Source organism: Rhipicephalus sanguineus, chromosome 3 (genome assembly GCF_013339695.2).
Source record: "Rhipicephalus sanguineus isolate Rsan-2018 chromosome 3, BIME_Rsan_1.4, whole genome shotgun sequence".
In the NCBI taxonomy this organism is placed as follows: Eukaryota; Metazoa; Arthropoda; class Arachnida; order Ixodida; family Ixodidae; genus Rhipicephalus; species Rhipicephalus sanguineus.
This window is the reverse complement of record NC_051178.1, coordinates 217,510,011-217,530,714: the sequence shown is the minus strand read 5'-3', so window position 1 is coordinate 217,530,714 and position 20,704 is coordinate 217,510,011.

Here is a 20,704-nt window from a genome sequence, read left to right as displayed (position 1 = left end):
TCATTAAAAACTAACCATGAAGAAAGGCGTGTCTCTTATCAATAAAGAAGTGTACAAGCACAGATATTTATACTAACATTATAAGACTTGTAAAAGTAATTATAACATTATGCATCTACAGAGGTTAGCGACTGATCATACGTATGGGCAGAAGGAGAAGAAAAAGAACAGCAATATGTAAGGAAGCGTGTAAGATAGCGTATCGAACAGTAAAGCAATAAATGAACATACGAAAATAATTTACTAACATTATGACACTTTGAAAACTAATTACGACATATGTATCTGGAGAGCATAACAATAACACATAAGGACAAAAAGTAAAGAAAATGTATTGATATTCACACACACACACACACACACACACACACACACACAAAACACAAACACACACACACACACACATATATATATATATATATATATATATATATATATATATATATATATATATATATATATATATATATATATAATTGTAAGGGAGCGTATACATAAGTAATTGTAATAGCATGCAACATGATTATACATGGTAGTGAATTCAAAATGGCTGTTTCTAGCATTGCTACGTTGAGTGTCTATATGTTAGTTGAAAGTATTTTTTCAGTGCAAAAGAGAAATTCTTATTCTGTTTTAGTTCCTGTGGAAGCTTATTCCACACGGCGACTCCATTAGCTGTAAGTTTTCTATTACCGTATACGTTTTTTGTTTGCTGAGTGAGATAGTTTCCTTTTACTTTGTTGCGGCTTTCGTAACTAGAACATACAAAATGTGATGAGCAAACTGTATAGTTGGCGTTAATACTAGAATGGACCATAAGTGCCGTTTTATAATTAATTAGCGTGCTGAACGGCATGATATTTAGGCTTCGGAGAGTGGCAGCGTATGTGCCGTCTAGTCTGAATTGGTTATTAAGCGGATCGCTCTTTTATGAAGTTTTATTACTGGTTCTAGGTATGTGCGGTATGTGTGACCCCAGGTAACCACACAGTAGTTTAAGTGGCTATGAAATACGCTAAAGTAAATTATTCGTAATGTCGGTAAGTCAAATATCCCTCGGCATTTGTACAGAAGAAAACAAGCTTTGCTGAGTTTTTTTACAAACTGCGTCGATGTGAGGTTTCCATAGAATAACAGAGAGCTGAGCTAGTTGGTAAGTATTCATTCTAAAAACACAGGGCGTGCAAACACAAGAAAGAATTCAGGACACCAAAACGTCGACTAACAACTGAAGAAACGCACAACGGCGGAAAAGAAAGAAGGCACGAAAACTTATCTGCGCATGCCCATGCAACAGGCGAACATATTGTAACGCGGCGCTGGAAGAGTGCGAAAGAGAACGAAGAAGTAGAATGGGCGCGAGGGATTTGGTGATCGGCATCATCTGACCGTCCCTTGTCTTTTGCCTGCCGCTTCATTGAGCTCATTGTAAATAAACCCATATCATCCGTAACAATTTTGGTGGAGGTGCTGGGTAACCGACGCCCTGGACAACGCTGTCGCAGACGACCTTCGAAGAAGCCGACGCCTAGCCGGACTACCTCCGGAACACACAGACATGACCGACGCCCGCGAAGGCACGTCGGCCGGCAACGCCACCGAGCAAAGCAACCACCGACCAAGACAACCTAGCTACTGGGCACCTGAGCCACGCATATTCTCAGGTAGGACCGATGAAGACGTGGACGATTGGTTAAAGCACTACGAAAGAGTGAGCCGCTATCATGAGTGGAGTACGTCGGCGAAGCTCGTGAACGTGGCATTCTTTCTCGCCGGGACCGCCCTGCTTTGGTTCGAGAACCATGAGCACGTGCTGACCACTTGGCCGACCTTTGTTGAGGAACTGAAGGCCTGCTTTGGGGACACAAGTTCCAAGAAAAAGAAGGCTGAGCAGACACTCGCACGTAGAGCACAATTGCCCGGCGAAACGTGTACGACGTACATTGAGGAAGTACTGAAGCTTTGTGGCATTGTGAACACGAACATGTCCGACGAAGACAAGGTCGGACATCTGTTAAAGGGCATCGTTGAAGATGTTTATAGCTTTCTAATTACAAAGGAAAACCTAAACACACCTTCCGAGGTTAGGCAGCAATGTCGGGCATTCGAGGCGCTGAAGACCCGACGAATTTTGCCGAAGTTCGGGCGCTTGGACAACGTCCCTACGGTTGCAAGTATGGACGTCGCCGCCTGCGAAGACCTCCCTCTGCTCGTGCGTCGAGTAGTTCAAGAAGAGCTAGCACGGCTTCAGGGAGCAGATGCTGGCTATCAGTGCGCATTCGACGAGTTTCTCGAACCACCATCCTTCTGGAAGCGAGAGCGTCGCATCGAGTATCGACCACAATCTGAAGAGGCGCACTCCAGCACGAACTTCCGAACGCTCCCGACAAGTCACGGTCGCCGCCGGATGTCACCACCCCGTCGTGTTGCTGCAGAATATCCCCCGACACCACAACGTCATCCTGCAGACTACTACGAGACGTCACGACGTGCGCCTGCGGAGTACCACCCAACTCCGCGCACCTCTGCTACCACTAATTTGAACCGTGACGTGCCAATATGCTACACGTGCGGCCTCCGAGGGCATATCTCACGCTTCTGTCGCCGCCAGCCGCGAGCGCCACGTTTCTCGGCATACCCGGCTCGTGTACACTAAACCTCGACCTCTCTATCTATCATTAGCCCTCTACGACAGCAGTGGCCTAACAGATTGCGCGACGAGTCCCCAGCATCCGAGCGAAGCCTTACGCCGCCTTCGAGACGACCACGCCGTTCGCCGTCCCCGCGTCGTCGGTCGCCTTCTCCTCCCCAGCTGGGAAACTAGCTGGTGCGACCGATGGAGGTGCGGTCGCGGGACGCGGTCAGATTCGCCAATTCCTCCTTCTGCTGTGATGTTGAAGAACAAAGTGCGTGTGTGTATAGACGGTGTAAACACTATAGCTCTCGTCGATACTGGTGCGACTATTTCGGTTATGAGCCTTCATTTTAAAAATCACTTTTTAGGACATAAGGTTATGTTTGCGTGGGATCGCAATGAAGCCTTTCGTGGAGTTGGAGGATAAATGTTGCGCCCCGTTGGTGTTTGTTCGGCTTTAGTAACGATTGGAGGACAAAGCTTTAGAGCAGAATTCATTGTATTGGCGCAAGCAACTCATAGTGTTATCTTAGGGATAGACCTCCTGCGTGAATGCGGCGCTACGCTTGACTGTGGGACTGGGGAAATTATTCTCCAAAGCACGTTGCCAACTATGTACTTGACGATTTTCGAGCTCAACCAGCCGACGTTCTTTCGTTGTCTGAAGATGCGTTGATTCCTGGTTATTCAGCCATGTTTATTCCCGTGTGCTCTTCTCGTGTCCTGTTGGGATCCTGCAGCGGCCTAGTGGAACCAGACCATACCAACGCACTTAAGAAGAACGTGTTGGTCCCTCGGTCGTTTATTCAAGTCATCGACGGACGTGCTCTCTTGTGGACAGTCAACGCTTCTGCAGAGTCTGTCTGTCTGTCTGCCAGCCGGATTCAAATTGGGAACGTTTGAGGAGAAGTCCACAATTAACGACCGGACGGTTGAAGTGTCCCCAGACATCCGTCCACCATCTCCTGACTACTCAGCCGACTTGCGGCGCCAGTCTTTGATTTTGCTCAAAGCGATCATTGTTTTACGCTGCCAAAATCCCGTATGCACCACCGTATCAACACGGGAGATGCTATACCGATACGCCAGAAGCCTTACCGCGTATCCCCTTCAGAAAGGAAAGTGATCGCCGAACAGGTCAACGACATGCTGCAGAAGGGCGTTATTCAGGAGTCATGCAGCCCCTGGGCAGCTCCGGTTATACTCGTCAAAAAGAAAGACAACTTATGGAGATTTTGTGTCGACTACCGCCGCCTTAACGCCGTCACGAAGAAAGACGTGTATCCTTTACCACGCATCGACGATGCTGTTGATTGCCTTCACTCCGCCTCGTACTTTTCATCCGTCGACCTCAGGTCTGGCTACTGGCAGATACCAATGCATCCGTCTGACAGAGAAAAACTGCTTTCGTTACGCCCGACGGCTTATTTGAGTTTAACGTTATGCCGTTTGGCTTATGTAACGCTCCAGCAACCTTCGAGCGATTCATGGACTCCATCCTTCGCGGTCTCAAATGGGAGATTTGTATGTGTTATCTCGATGACGTCATTATTTTCGGCAGGACTTTCCACGAGCATAACCAGCGGCTCAGCGTTGTTCTCAATTGTATCAAACAAGCTGGTCTTGTTTTAAACTCCAAGAAGTGCCACTTCGGTGAGCGCCAAGCCGTTGTTCTTGGATATCTAGTCGACCAGGACGGCATACGACCAGATCCCAACAAGATCACTGCAGTCCGCAACTTCAAGCCACCAAAGACGGTGAAGGACCTTCGTAGCTTCCTGGGCCTTTGTTCTTATTTTCGCCGGTTTATTAAAAACTTCGCTCAGCTAGCTCATCCACTGACAGACTTGCTTCGAAAGGACACCCCCTACCGGTGGACCGCTGAGCATGAGGATGCTTTCGAACAGTTGAAGTTCTTGCTCACTTCTGGGCCCCTTTTGCATCATTTCGACCCAGAGGCACTCACAGAACTGCATACCGATGCAAGTGGCGTGGGCGTTGGTGCCGTCCTTGTCCAGTTTCATGACGGACGCCAACACGTCGTTGCGTATGCAAGTCGTGCTCTGACAAAGGCTGAAAGCAATTATACTGTAACAGAACTGGAATGCCTCGCAGTTGTTTTCGCCATACACAAGTTCAGACCTTATTTGTACGGCCGACATTTCAAGATCGTAACCGACCATCATTCCCTATGTTGGCTTGTTGGACTACGTGACCCAGCTGGCCGGTTGGCTCGTTGGTCCTTGCGGCTTCAGGAATATAACTTTTCTGTTGCCTACAAGACTGGGCGATGCCACGCTGACGCCGATTGCTTATCTCGTCTACCATCTCCAACTACAAGCACCGATGACGACGATTTCGACAATTACCTTGCGACGGTCTCCTTGGACTTTCCGAGTCTGGACATCTTCAGTCAGGAGCAGCTGCGCGACCCATCACTGAGACCAATTATTGATGCGACCAACAGATCTCGACACGCAACGCAATTCGTGATTCGTGACGGTGTTTTGTACCGCAAGAATTACTCAAGCAATGGTGCCCCACTGCTTCTCGTCGTCCCAGAACGCTTGCGCCTTGCGGTGTTCCGAGCAACGCACGACGATATTACGTCTGGGCACCTTGGATTTGCACGGACGCTTCATCGCATCCGACAGCGGTTCTACTGGCCTCGGCTGCGGAAGACGACGAAGCACTACGTCGCCAGTTGTGATGTATGCCAACGCCACAAGCAACCGACTGCTCTTCCTGCAGGTACACTGCAACAAGTTACGCCACCGACTTCGCCTTTCGAAAAAGTCGGCATAGATTAGCTCGGCCCTTTCCCCAAGTCTTCCACCGGACGCCGCTGGATTATCGTCTGCGTGGATTATCTAACACGTTACACCGAGACGATGGCACTTGCTTCAGCCACCTCATCAGATGTGTCCTGGTTCCTACTGCATTCGATTATCCTCCGTCACGGAGCTCCCCGTGTGGTAATAAGTGATCGTGGCCGGCAGTTCACCGCTGACGTTGTCGAAGAACTACTACGGCTCTGTGGGTGCCACTATCGGCATTCCACGCCTTACCACCCGCAAACCAACGGGCTGACTGAGCGCACCAATCGTACCATCATTAATATGCTTTCAATGTATGTCTCAGCGGACCATAAGAACTGGGATGCCGTACTACCTTTCATAACGTATGCCTTTAACACCGCCAAACACGAAGTAACAGGTTATACACCTTTCTTTCTGCTCTACGCTCGCCATCCTCAAAGTTTCCTCGACACCGTGCTTCCTTTCTCGTCTAACGAAAACGCAAGTGTCGCGCAGACCTTGTGTCGCGCTGAAGAAGCACGTCGACTGGCCCGGCTCAGAACTCTCTCGTCCCATTCCCGTGCTAAGGCCCGTTACGACGCAAGACATTTGCCAGTCACCTTTGAAACAGGTGATCTCGTGTGGCTGTGGACACCAGTAAGAAAGCAGGGACTTTGACAAAAGCTTCTTTGTAAGTACACCGGCCCATTCGTCGTCGTCAAAGGTTTGAGCGACGTCACCTACGTCATCGCAAAAGTGACAGCTGGCAACCGCCGTTCACGCAAGACGCAACTTGTGCATGTTGCACGACTGAAGCCCTGCACTCAGCGAGCCCTCTGACTTGCTCGGTGAGCTTCGTCTGGCCCCGAGGAAAATGTAACGCGGCGCTGGAAGAGCGCGAAAGAGAACGAAGAAGTAGGATGGGCGCGAGGGATTTGGTGATCGGCATCATCTGACCGTCCCTTGTCTTTTAGATGCGAAGTATCTTAAGGCCGAGCTCAATCCGGTGGTGGTGGTGTGCGGCGTGACCACCCTTACTGCGCATGCGCATACCCTCTCCACACACCTCCTCTCCACTCACCCTCTCCCATTCCACTCTCAACTTTCCCTCTCCACTTTCACTCTTTCCACTTTCCCTCTCCCCCTTTCCACTCTTCCTCTGAAACGCGGGCTAGACATGTCGAAATTCTCTCCTGCGCAACGCCGCGATGAGCTCGAGCGCATGTGCGTCCCCTCCCCTTCTCTCTCTCCTCTCCTACGCTGCCCCCCTCTCGCCCGCCTGTCGACCGCGTTCCCCGCTCGCCCTGTGAGAATTAACGGCCAGGCTAGATGAAAGATACGACGCGCGTAGCGTCCCTCTTCGCGTTCCACGACGCGAGGTCGGTAGCATGCCCAACGAACGCCAACGGAACGCGATCGTGCAAGTGCTCCGGCTTCGCGTCGCCTCATAGTCCCCTTTAGCGGGAGATGGTGTAATTTTTTTTGCCTGCCGCTTCATTGAGCTCATTGTAAATAAACCCATATCATCCGTAACAATATCAATCCGGCACGCGTGGGGGTCTACGTGGAAGATAACTGTTAAGGCATTTGATTTCATATTTGTGCAAGTTAATCGACGGTTGGCTCACGCATGCGCTACCTTCTCTGTGAGTGCACCCGCTTCAGCTCCGAAAGAACGGCCCTCTCAGCCGCATTAGGCCAGCTGGACAACCGCCCTCTCACGGAGAACAAAATCCTAGGGCCCTGGCCTACCCGGTCTTCAGCGCAAGCCGCTCTGAGGGCGTTGTTGAGGTTTCTCCACGCAACCGGACTCAACATCAAACTGTGACTGCTGGAAGAAAATGGTGCTGTGTAGTACTTGGACTGCGGTTATGACTTCGTTTTGTTTTGTTTCGTTTTGTTGTTGTTGTATTTTGTCGCGTGCTGTCGTCACAAACTCTTCTTCTCTTTCATTCTTTTACATCCCCTTACCCCTTCCCACGTGCAGGGTAGCAAACCGGAGACTGCTTCTGGTTAACCTCCCTGTCTTTCCTTTCTCCCTCTTCTCTCTCTCTCTCAATCATCAGGCGCGTTTCTTCATTTCTATGCCGGTACAACACTGCGCATTAATCGAATTTAGGCGTGCACTTACAATCTCGACAATATAAAGATAGATTAGAAGGTGAGCCTCCGGTGAGCGATCTCTTATGTTCCAATAATATCTGGTTAATGCAGCGGCCCGTCTGTCCTATACGTAGAAGCGGCCGCAGCTGAAATTGACCTTATACACCACACTTGTACGGGATCGAATCAGTGAATTTGTTGGTCTGTTTAACGAAACAAATATCGGTCCGCTTCTTGTCTTTTACTCGCTCATTCTTCCTCTGCACAGCGGCACAAATCTTACCTATATAGCTTATTGGCAGCCGTGAAAATAACATTAACGCCGTATCTACTTCCTACTTTCTTTAGCCTGTGAGATACGCATTGAATGTACGGTGTACCTACTCAACATGTTCAGCGCAAAAAAGAACACGAAAACACAAGGAAGGGCACGACACAAGCGACACGTTTGTGTCGTGTCGTATACCTACGACACGTTTCTTCCATATCGCTTTCTGCAACCATGCTCGGTCTTAACATGATGAACTTCTTTAAACGTTCAGCGACAGTGGCCACTGCATCACGAGGATACCCTACATCTAAAAGACACGTAACCTGTGCGTTAAAGCTATCACTCATTTTATGCTCACACGACTTTTCAGACCATTTTCGTATGCGTAATTCTCAGGTGCTAGTTCAATTCCTCTCAGAGGAGAACCACGGCTGTTGTAAAGCTTTTAGTATGGATATTGAAGGCCTTTATTACTCTTTGCCGCATGAGGACTTGTTAAAATGTGTTGATGAATGTATTAACGAACGAGGGCACGAGACGGCTTTCGCCGATAAATGTGGTGTTTCTTTCGGGGCTTTTCTAGAAATTTTGCCATGTATTTAAAGTCGGCGTAGGTAGGTTGGAAGGCGTTTATATGCAGAAATCAGGGATATGTATTGGTTCTAAGGTTGTTCCGGTTCTTAGTTATTTATAACTTAGCAAGATTGTCAAACTTTTGGAAGACGACTTAGGTAGTTCGGTTATTAATGTTTTTCGTTATGTGGACGATTACTTGATTTTTTGTAGTGGTGAGGACTTTGAAACTGTGGTAACCTCAGTGAGCGAAAAATTTGAATTAAATGGAGGAGGGCTGAGCTTTACTAAAGAGGTGCCTCAGAATAATGGAATACAATTTCTAGACATTTCCTTAACGTTTCAGAAGAACCGCGGGTGCTGGCACTATTCTCCTAGATCTTCGAAACCGCTGTTAAATTTCTCGTCGAAGCACTCGAAGGTTGTAAAAAAAACATGGCTGATCCCTCCGTCATAGGAATCGGTATAACACGAAAGTGAAACGTGTCTTCACAGAAGTAGTGCTAATTGTGTAGCGATATATGAAAGCTTGTACAATGTCTATTCGTGTTTGGCAGCTATAGCACCGTTTGACGTGGATGCACCCATGTTGACAGCATGTCTCTATCGCGACTACTAACGCCCATGATCATGATTAAACCGTCGTGGTAGCTGACGGTGTGAACATATATTTGGACACAGCGAATCGTGAATCCCGCCTAAGGATGATATCAGCAAGCTCATAATCAACACTGGTACCCGGTATGCACTTCTTCAAAGCGTCGTCAATTAAGGAGAGAAACGGCACGGTGTGCGCTTTCTAGTAATGGGTAGCCGACGCCTGTGCTCATGCATAGATAATACACACTGCGCTTCAGCAACACGGGAGGTAGAGGTTCGTAGCCTGAGCCGCAAACGCGTGCGTCCCGCTGGCCTCTGTCTCGCAAGCGCTGCTCTCGCTCCACCAAGGCACGACATTCGCCCGTCGAAATCACGTTCTGCAACGCATTTTGCAGCAGTTTTGTTAGTCGGTGCTCTCGCAATTGAAGCAGTCGGCGGCGGAGAAATCCCGTTGGTGCACGTGGAAGCTGCACCTGCACTACTCCGATGATCCGACGCATGCTAACACGAAGCCAAAGGCAAACAACGTAACTGCGTCAAGGGTGCCTCGGCGACGCCAGCGCGGCCAGTCCACCTCTCTGGTATCGAGACGCTTTAACCATGACCTCCGATATCGCGTGCAATCTCGGAGTAAGCGCGAGTAAGTGTCGATCGTGAAGCATTACTTCTTTTCACATCTCACAGACGGCGGCACCGCCCCGCTCCGCCCGCCGCGAAAGAGAATGTGTGAAAGATATAAGGCGCGTTCGCGCCGTGTCTAGTATTTCCCGAGTTAGCTTAGTCGCTAAGGCGTCGGGCGCTTGCCGTCGCGGCCGCAACGTCGTGGGTTCGATTCCCAGCGGGGTATCTTTTTCTTGGTTTTTTTCTTTCTCACCCGTTGGCGTCCATTTTATCAACGTCATATCCGTGACGGATGTACTTGGTGGACCCCGGCATAAAACACTTTCGTGTTAAAAACGGCATCGCTCTTGCCTTAAGTTAGCGCTCACCAAGTCGTGTGAGCGTAAAATGAGTGATAGCCTTAACGCACAGGTTACGCGTCTTTTAGATGTAGGGTATCCCCGTGATGCAGTGGCCACTGTCGCTGAACGTTTAAAGAAGTCCATCATGTTAAGTCCGAGCATGGTTGCAGAAAGCGATAGGAAGAAACGTGTCGCAGGTATACACCGTACCACGGCCGCTACATAAAAAAAAACAGCGGCCGTGACCGTACATTCATTGCGTATCTCACAGGCTAAAGAAAGTATACATACGGCGTTAATGTTGTTTTCACGGCTGCCGATAAGCTATATAGGTAAGATTTGTACCGCTGTGCAGAGGAAGAATGAGCGAATAAAACACAAGAAGCGGACCGATATTTGTTTCGTTAAACAGACCAACAAATTCACTGATTGCCGTACAAGTGTGGTGTATAAGGTCCCTTTCAGCTGCGGCCGCTTCTACGTAGGACAGACGGGCCGCTGCATTCCCCAGAGATTATTGGAACATAAGAGATCGCTAACCGGAGGCTCACCTTCTAATCTATCTTTACATTGTCGAGATTGTAAGTGCACGCCTAAATTCAATGAATGCGCAGTGTTGTACCGCATAGAAATGAGGAAACGCGCCTGATGATTGAAGCATGGCATATCGAGAATAGTGGCAGCGCATGCGTGAGCCAACCGTCGATTAACTTGCATAAAGATGAAATCAAATGCCTTAACAGTTATCTTCCACGTAGACCCCCACGCGTGCCGGATTGATAGGTTCGCCTGTTGCATGGGCATGCGCAGATAAGTTTTCGTGCCGCCTTTCTTTTCCGCCGTTGTGCGTCTCTTCAATTGTTAGTCGGTGTTTGTGGTGTCCTGACTTCTTGTGTCCGTGTTGGCACGCCCTGTCTTTTTAGAATGAGGTTTCCAGTTAAAATTTTCATCAAGGAGAACGCCTAGGTATTTTGTCGAGTGTACTCGTTCTGGCGCTGAATTGTTTAGTGTAAGTGTGCATGAGTGTCCATCGAGTGTTTTGCGCGGTGAAGTTGGTTTTCTGTGTATTTAAACTTAGTTTATTTGAAGAGAACTACTTATGTATATCGACAAGCTCTGAGTTCGCACACACAAAGGTATGGTCCAAGGAATCTTGAGCGCATATGATAGCTGCATCGTCAGCGTACATAAATGCTGAAAAGTTTTGTACCACGCAAGGTAGGTCGTCGATGTCCAAGGACTGAGCCTTGGGGTATTGTTGTTTCAAGAAACTCGGATTGGGTATCAGCTAGCTGCACTGTCTGTCTGCGATTTTCGTTCAAACGAGGGCTGGCTCGCGTGGGACGTGGCCCAGATGGAGGTCCGCATTGTCGACACATGTCCGCGCAATATACTCATGGTCACCAGGTACTCCCGTGAGCAAAAGTGACCACAGGAGCGCGTGCCGAAGTTGCGCTCTGCGCCATCTAGTGGCCAACCGTCTGCAGTCGAGAGCATATACAAATTTGTGAAAATGTGTACCTTTAGTAAACGTTATACCGTGCTTAGAGTGTAGGTCTGGCTGCGCAGTCGCCAGGAGCAATGCTCTCGAGAACAGACAGCTTGCCACTGGCGCAGAGCGCAACTTCGGCACGCGCTCCCGTGGTCCGTATGCTCACGGCAGCACATGACCCAAATTTCATCACAAGTGACAAATTGATCGATATCTTGCAATGTTTTCTTTCTTGCAGTGTGGCACTTTGGGCACTCAAGGCGGTGATTCGGACTAGTTGGTTTGGGTCACTTGTAATCATATTCGTAGCGCAAAAAGTCAGACGCAAACACTAGTAAGGAACACATACGCAGTTGATGTCTAGCGCCCGTCCTGTGTATGTGTTCCTTACTTGTGTCTGCGTTTGGCTTTTTTGCGCTACGAATATGATTACAAGCGACTCTGGGCACGTACTTGGTAATAAATTCTGAAGAGAAGCGCACGGAGACCAGCTTTTGGTTTTAGTTCTCTTGTTTCTTGGCCTGGGCACGGATATTTGTCTTTTGACACAGCGCCAAAAACTCTCGTTTCCCAAGTGCGAGGTGAGGGATTAGCAGCGATCGCACTCTTTCATATTGTCTTTCTGATCGCCGTTACTTTTTCAACCTCCGGAGCATGCCTTCAGCCACGAAAACCAGAAGCGAGCCCGGATACCCGGAATCTGACAGACTTGTTATTTGTGAAGCCGGGCATCCTTTTATCATGTGCTCGTATGAGCTTTTTAGCGCATTTAATAAAAGCTGTACGTACTTGATAATATTTCTCGAGTGCGCCGATACGGCCTGTAGTAGAGCTTTTTTTTTTCGAGGTTCATAATCCCAACAAGTTCAGCTAAAATGGAACTGTTATGAAACATTGCTCGAATATCTAGGAGCTCAAGTCCTTGTTAGAAAACTTATGTGTGAATTGTTTGACATCTTGACCGCACAAAAAAGACGAGGACAGAAGGAGGTACGACGACACGGGCGGTGAGCTTTCAACTCATTTATTCACTGAAAGACGTAGCAATATATAGCGACTTATGACATGCGCAGGAACAGCTACGTCCGCTCATCAGTCTAGCGGGGCAGCCACTTATCGAAGAAAGACATTTCTGATTGAAAGAGTTTGAAAGAATTGTGTCGCTGACACAATCATCACTTTTATTTCTAATAAAATAAGCTTCTAATAGCTCTCGAGCTGTTTGGTCTTGGCTTCTGCCCAGTATCTTTATCGCCTGAAACCGTGGTTCACACGCGCAGCCTTTACAGTGCGCAGGCAGGTGCGCCAAAACGTCTTTTTTCCCCGTCTGCCCTATGTAGGACTTGCCGCACGTCAGGAGGATTTCGTACACGACTCCTGTAGAGCACTTTGCGTACGGCTTTGCATGGTTTTCAGTGCTTTTCACCACAGCCGATTCTTCTTTTAGGTTCTCTGGAGGTACGGGGGCAGAGCCGCGCCAGCTTGAAAGGCGCCGAAAAAACAAGGGGGACACCATACCTGCCTGCTACCTTCCTTAGGTTGTGGCTGACCTTGTGTGTATAAGGCACCACTTCAGGTCTTACGGGAAAAGTGGCCGTCCTCGTCCTTGCCTCCCTCCTCGAACCTTTCACCTTCTGCAGGAGAGTTTCCACCACTGGCGTCACCATCGAGTCAGGGAACCCAGCCGTCTTGAGACGGGAAATCTGACTGTCAAATGCATCCTGCATTTTGTGAACGCACGACTTCCTGAGAGCCGACTCTAAACAGAGCATGGCAACTCTCCTCTTCACAATCTTTGACTGGGAAGAGTCATACGGGACCAAACCCTTCTGTGCCCGAGGAAAATACTGCCAGCAGGCATGACCTTTGGCAAAAGAAATACTTAAGTCCAAAAAACGCAGGGTATTCTCAAGTGGAAGCTCATGAGTAAAAGAGAGACATTTGCCAAGACGTTTAACCATCTCCAGAATGGCATCACAGGTGGTTAAATTTCTTTGCTCGTTAAAAACAATTGAAAATTCGTCCATATATCTAAAAACGTTTAGAATGTTTAAACACGCATTGCTTCTAAATGCTTCCTCAAGCGCCTTGTCAATGTAACCTAGAAATATATTACACAGTAGCGGCGCAATACACGGCCAGATGCAGATGCCACGCTTCTGCAAAAAAAAAAAAAAAAAAGCTGTTCTTCAAAGCTGATAAAAGTGCTATTAAGATAAGTCTCTAAGGGCGTTAAAAAATGCTCCACCGAGATACCAACTGCGTTCTGGAAAGGAATCGAGCCATTTTCGTCAACGCACATCCCAACCGCCCTAAAGAGGTCGCTATGTGGGATGGAATAAAAAACATGGTTGATCCCTCCGTCATAGGAATCGGGATAACACGAAAGTAAAGCGTGCCCTAACAGAAGTAACTGAATGTTTACTGTACATTGATATAAGAGAGTTGACACAATGCATATTGATGTCTGGCAGCTAATGGCACCGTTTAACTTGTATGCAGCCACTTTGATGATTGGTGGTACATCTCCATCCCGACGACTAACGTCCATGTTAAATGATTAAACAAATCCTTGTGGTAGCTGTAGTAGTCAGCGGTGAAAGCGTAATCAAAGAACAAGGTGTGATAGCCAGAAGAGCGTCGCATATTAGACGCAGAACTTGGTCGCCATCCCGCGACATGTTAAATTGTGATTGAACACCACGGCCGTACTAAAGGGAAATGCAAAGCGCATCGTGCCGCCCCGGTAGCCCTGGCCGCGACTTTTCTCTGGGCGAGCGCGTGAGCGGGAAACGCGCTGTTACAGCCAGGTGACGCAGGCGCGCGTCGCAGCGCTATTTTTGGTTTGCATTAGCGTGATGCTATCATTGGATGCTATGAGCCAGGCAAACACTTTTACCACGCTTGGGCCAATGTCGCCACCTCGCGGTGTGTTAAGGCATTGACAAAATTGAACGTTTATGAAAACGCGCCGAATGGGACGGATGTGTAACGCGTTGCAGGTGCTAATCTCGGAGGCCATAGTAATGACGAATTACTTTACTTACCGCTCCCAGAGGGCAACACCACCCCGCCGACCGGGAGAGTTGTAGATATAAAAGGTGCGTTTGTAAAGCCTCTTGAGTCTGTGACCGTGGCGCAGTGGATAGCGTGTCCGGCATCTGTTGTTGCGGATCGAGCGGTCGTGGGTTCCATGCCCGCTGTCGGAACCTTTTTTTCTTAGCCATCTGATCGTGTACCTTTTTTCGACGTCATTTCCGTGACGGAAAATACGTCATTGAAGTCTTGGTGGACCCCGGCATAAAACACTTTCGTGTTAAAAAGATCCTCTACATCTACAGAAAATGCTAGGCCTGGTTATTCCTAAAAAAGGCAACCACATCGTTCGAGCTTCTAGTCAAAAAGGGATCGGTAATAACAAGACTCTTCAAACTCTTAAGAATAAAGTGACTAACATGTAGCTGCCAGGTTCCACACGCGCTAACAATTGTTCTTCGTAAATTATGCTATTGAGCTCGTATTCCAGACTGCCGTATTAACCTGATCGGAACCATTTTGATGAGATTAGTAAGATTTTACCGCATTTTAATAACGAGCATTTTTGAAGGCAAGATTAAAATTGTACACGTTTAGTGGTTTGCATGAAATTACACACGGCATCGAAGACATCCCTATGGCAGTATCCCAACCGTGAGGCTCCGAAGCTTAGTACAATTTCTTCAGTTAAGTTTAAGCCTATTTTTAAAAGCGGAGTAATGAGCAGTCGTGATCTAATAAGTGAATATCTGTTCTATTGTCTGCCATTCGCCTTCCTCCTCCGTCCGTTAGCCCCGGTGTCATTCTTCGTCATCAAATCTTTACGGTGAGCTTAAAAAAAACGAATATATCTAACTCAAATGCCAAGGCGGTTCCATATTAGACAATCACAGCGAATAATGTGAGGTCTATGCGATATAACCGCCGCCGCCCTCGGAACACACGGAGACAGTTCACGCGGTCGGGCAACAAACGTGTAGGTTTATTAAAACACTTCTTTACATATATGGCGAGCTCGACGGCCGAATTAGTAAACACGTAACACGCTGAACTTATGCGCTGACAATGAATACTGGAAAACAACACGCACTCTCAAGACAGTATAGGACATACAGTACAATATAACAAAAGACATACAATAAGACATACAATAAGACAACATAATACAATACAAATGCGAAGGCGGCGCCGCAGATGCACGACTCACCACGAGGGTCCGAGGGCAGCGAGCCGCGGTACCGTCCCCGGACCCATCGCGAAGAGACGCCCATCCGCGCGCGCTGCCACCCCGAAAAGAGAGTCACTCCTGTTTCTATGCGCCGGCCTAAAATCGCGGCGGCGATGCCGGCGCCACCGCGCTAAACTCGGGTTACAGACAGCGCATCACTGACTTTGGACGAACGCCTCGGCTTACGCCAAGCACGTGCGTTCCAAACACAGCGGCCGCGCCCAAATTGCGGCAGTCGCCAATACAGGGGTGATCATAGCACCCCCACATCCCCCCAACCTTAAATCAAACACATATCCCGAAGAAAACTTAAAACAAACAGCTACACAAGCTCTACGAAAGAACAAGTGGCGTAAATGTTGCTACAGAATGTCTGTGCACCGCGACACAGCCGCTGGTCGACACCGCTGCACTGGCTTGACCTCAGTCCCGGAACCGCTAAGGCAACGTGGTCGTCGGCGCGAGAGAGCGTCGCTCGCCGACACGTCTTCTGGTTGCGGGCAGCACTCTAACGAGGGCGCCGATTTGGAGGCAGAGGTCACGGGCATGTCGGCCATCGGTGAAGACGATGTGCAGCAGACATCCAGCCGCAGGTTACACCTCCCACTGCGTACACTCTCGAAAGAATGGTGCAGTCCGGCTGGCAATGACATCGGCGGTGACTGAGACGACAAATGTAAGTGAACGGTTGCTTTTTTTATTTAGTTCAATCGTGCACGCAAGCTAAAATGAGGGAAGCAGAGTGCAACAACTCGACGCCACGATCCAACGGGTTGTGTCTCACGTGCAACAGGCAGCTACGCAGAGCCTTAGGCCTGACGACTCGCTCGACACCAACCGGCATCCAAAACAAGCACTCGCACAGGCGCAGAAGAGGCAGCCGCGAGGATACATCAGCTCTGTGAGGTGGCCCTAAGCGCTCGCTGCACACAGCAGCTTACCGAGCGATCGGCGCCCACCGTCCCGGACGGTGTCACGACGCCCCGGCGTCGAGCCGCAATACCAGCAGCAACGACACCCGTGGCCCCTGGCCACCCGGCTACACAAGCCGCGACTCCCAGAGTCAAAGAGACAGAAGAAAACTATTTACAGAAAAAACTCGGACCACCCACGAGGCTCCCGTACTCACTCGCTTCGGGCTTGCCTACAATCCACGTTCTCTATGCTTCGCTCTCCCAGGATGCGGACCATGTGACTCTCGTACCGACACTCAACGACCTTCTTAAAAATAAAAATGAACCGCCTGCGAACAGATAAAAACTTAGCGTGCCGACAAGTTCGAACACGCCACAGCAACCGATCTCATCGCTCTCGAAAAAGCACGCCGCCGACGCTAGCGATGAAAATCCCCCACTAGACTTACTCTAACCTGGGTCACAAATGTTGCCCCGAACCGCGAAAACCGTCGTCCGATGCCCCAAGAGCGCCACGTTGGGCAGCCAGTGTGGGGTCTGATCGATATAACCGCCGCCGAACACACGGACACAGTTCACGCGGTCGGGCAACAAAACATGGAGGTTTATTAAAACACTTCTTTACATATATGGCGAGCTCGACGGCCGAATTAGTAAACACGTAACACGTTGAACTTATGCGCTGACAACGAATACTGGAAAACAACACGCACTCTCAAGACAGTATAGGACATACAGTACAATATAACATAAGACATACAATAAGACAACATAATACAATACAAATGCGAAGGCGGCGCCGCAGATGCACGACTCACCACGAGGGTCCGAGGGCAGCGAGCCGCGGTACCGTCCCCGGACCCATCGCGAAGAGACGCCCATCCGCGCGCGCTGCCACCCCCAAAAGAGAGTCACTCCTGTTTCTATGCGCCGGCCTAAAATCGCGGCGGCGATGCCGGCGCCACCTGTCTAAACTCGGGTTACAGACAGCGCATCACTGACCTTCGACGAACGCCTCGGCTTACGCCAAGCACGTGCGTTCCAAACACAGCGGCCGCGCCCAAGTTGCGGCAGTCGCCAATACAGGGGTGATATAGCACCCCCACAATAAGTATACAGGGTGTTTCACGTAAGTAGAACCACATATTAAAAAAAACACAAGTGTCTAACCGTGGCTGAATGAAACAAACAACATTTAGTTTACGGTCATGTGGCGCTCGTTATGGTATTTATTTTATTGCGCTTAAGTGGTTAATTAACTAAGGTGAATTATGCAACATTTTTACTATTCACTTTAGAGCCAAGCCAGCTTCGTCGCATATTAGAATGCACTTAAAAGCGGCCGATATATACATACAGTACGCGGATGTCGTAGTCTTGCAGGCGAAGTGCCCAATGGGCGAGACGGCCTGAGGGATCTTTCAATGACGACAACCAGCACAGCGCATGATGGTCGGTGACGACATCAAATGGGCGACCATACAAATAAGGTCGGAACTTCGTAAGGGCCCAGATGATTGCCAGGCATTCTTTCTCCGTGACGGTGTAATTGGTCTCGGCTTCAGTAAGCGTGCGACTTGCATATGCCACGACATATTCCGGGAACCCAGGTTTGCGCTGTGCAAGAGCATCGCCGAGGCCAACACCTCTGGCGTCCGTGTGTATACCTCTCTAGGGGTCGTAGAGGCGTAGTATCGGAGGAGACGTCAGCAAACGACGGAGCTTTGCGAAAGCATCGTCGCACTCTGACTGCTCTGACGACCACGTATTGAGGGGCCCGTTGCTGCCAAGGAGCTTCGTCAGCGGCGATATGATAGTCGCGAAGTTTCGTATGAAGCGCCGAGGAGCATAGTCCTACGAAACTGCGCAGTTCTTTGACGGACGTAGGTTTGGGGTAGAGTTACTGTATATGCTACCTTTAGGTAGCAGAGTTGCGCATCTGTCTTCCAACGCCGCTAGCAACCATGCATTGCGGAGAAGCTGCCACTTGGGCCAATTTTTTTATTTCTCGACGCCGCCGCTGCAGCGAACTGAATTAACACTAGCCATCGACAGCCAATATTTATCGCCGGTCTTCGACACGCCAGACAGGTGAATCGGCGACACAGTAGGCATGTCGCTTACAAAAACGAAGTGCGACTTCACCGCATAGCTGTGGTTGCTAGCCGGACCTATGCGCTACTCTGCTACCTAAAGAGTCACTGTATATGCTACCTAAAGGTAGCATATACAGTGACTCTAGTCCGTCGTAAAGGGACTTTAGTCGCTTTAGTCCGTCGTCGCTCTCCGGCGTGACACTATGACGGCGCGAAAAGCAGCCAAGTTCCCCCTCCTGTCTATTCTTTCTTCGTGGTTCCGCCTCAAGGAGGCAAATGAACTTAATGTTTGCGTTTGCTGAGGATGTGGATGAGTTTTCATCTCTGGGTCAATTTGAGCTCTGGTGGACGAAGTGGGAGGAAACAGCACCAAGCCTACGCCCTAGCACCGGGCTTGATTCCCTTCTTCACTGCGACAGCACTTTTAAATGCGAAGCATTTCTTAGCGAACTTCTGCGACTTTGAGCGTATCTATCTATCTAGCCACCTACGACATTGTGCTCTCCTGGCCGTTTCGTTAATCGGATGTATTCGCAATGCCCATAGACTGTCGCGCCGCCAAGCGGAATTCAGGAGCGTCCTCTCGAGGAGGGTTATAGTAGACGACAAAATGGCAGCACTACGCAGTCGCTCCCTTGTTCAGCTGTGCTAGCCTCAGTGTTAACGCGTTGGCAAGAAAAGAACACTACGACTTTGCATGTTCCCTGCATCAGTGAACAAACCGGGCCCTCCGTGACACAGTAAATCTGATTCGTTCTTGCGAGACGCGAAGTTTTCGTGAAAATACGTGGCAACTCGCACTTCCAATGCTATAGCTCACAGCGTACACATACTATCAGCTTCGCGAGGCTTTCTGTAGCCACGTAGGTTAGTTAAATGTTATCGTCTGACATAATCAGTTGAAGCTCACCCTGTTTTACTTGCATATAGCATTGGTCAGTGTTTCTTGTAGTGCATGAATCCCATAACACTGCACACAGGAGGTCCCGGGCACGCGATGTGCTTTTGTATAACTGAGCGATCTCAAGCTGGCGATACCTCTATCCTTTGTCAGCAAAGCGCTGTTACGAATCGTGCGAGCGACGTTTCGATCATTCGAGAACGCGTCTGCTCGACGCCTTTCGTGGAGCGAACGCTTTCCACGCCGTCCTTCGCCAGTGTGTTGGTTTCATATTTCATAGCCAGCGCTGCGCCGCTTGTTTTTGTACGTTTGTTGGTAGGTGGCAGCACACTGCAAGCGATTTGCTTGTTGACCGGTCTGAGAGCAGAGTGTTCTTCGCGCCCAGACGCCTCTCTAATTGTAAACGTGGTGACGCGGAGTGGTCGAGGTCGTTCGGCGGAGGAAATTCTTCAGATTGCTTTCAGCAGTGATGTTGAAAGAAACCATCTTGAGGACTAGGATTTTTCACTGGACGTTGAAGACTGTGCAAGCACCGAGAGTGACAGCGACGAACGATCAGCTGCTAACTCACGAGGAGCGAGTTGCACTTCACGTCCCCTCGTGCGTTAATTTCTTTCACGCTCGTAAGTCACTTTGATTGTATTTAATGTATAATGTCCTAGAGCGAGATCAAAATAAAAGCATAGTTCCTCTTGTGCATTGCATGTATCAATTATTGTGGATATTATGGAGCGCCGCATGCCGCCAACACGCTCGAGCTCGACCAGCGAAGCGAAATGGTTATAACGATAGAACGTGCAGTCACGGCCGCAATGCACGCCTCTCGGCTAACTTCTTCGCCGTTGCGAAAGCATACGTGTGCATTCTTTTCGATATTCATGTTTCGATCGTGCTGATCGAACCTGCAACATGCGAGTGAAGTGAATTGCATGCACACGGCTAGAGTCTCAGCATGGCGGTGACACAAGCGCTACTGAATGGGACGTGAAATGCTTGTGTTCCGTTGAAGACGTAACTCCGCGTTCCCGACTGCGCAAGTAATGACGACGGCGTATGATGTTTGCAAACCATCGCCACGTTAAACGTGCGGTCCCG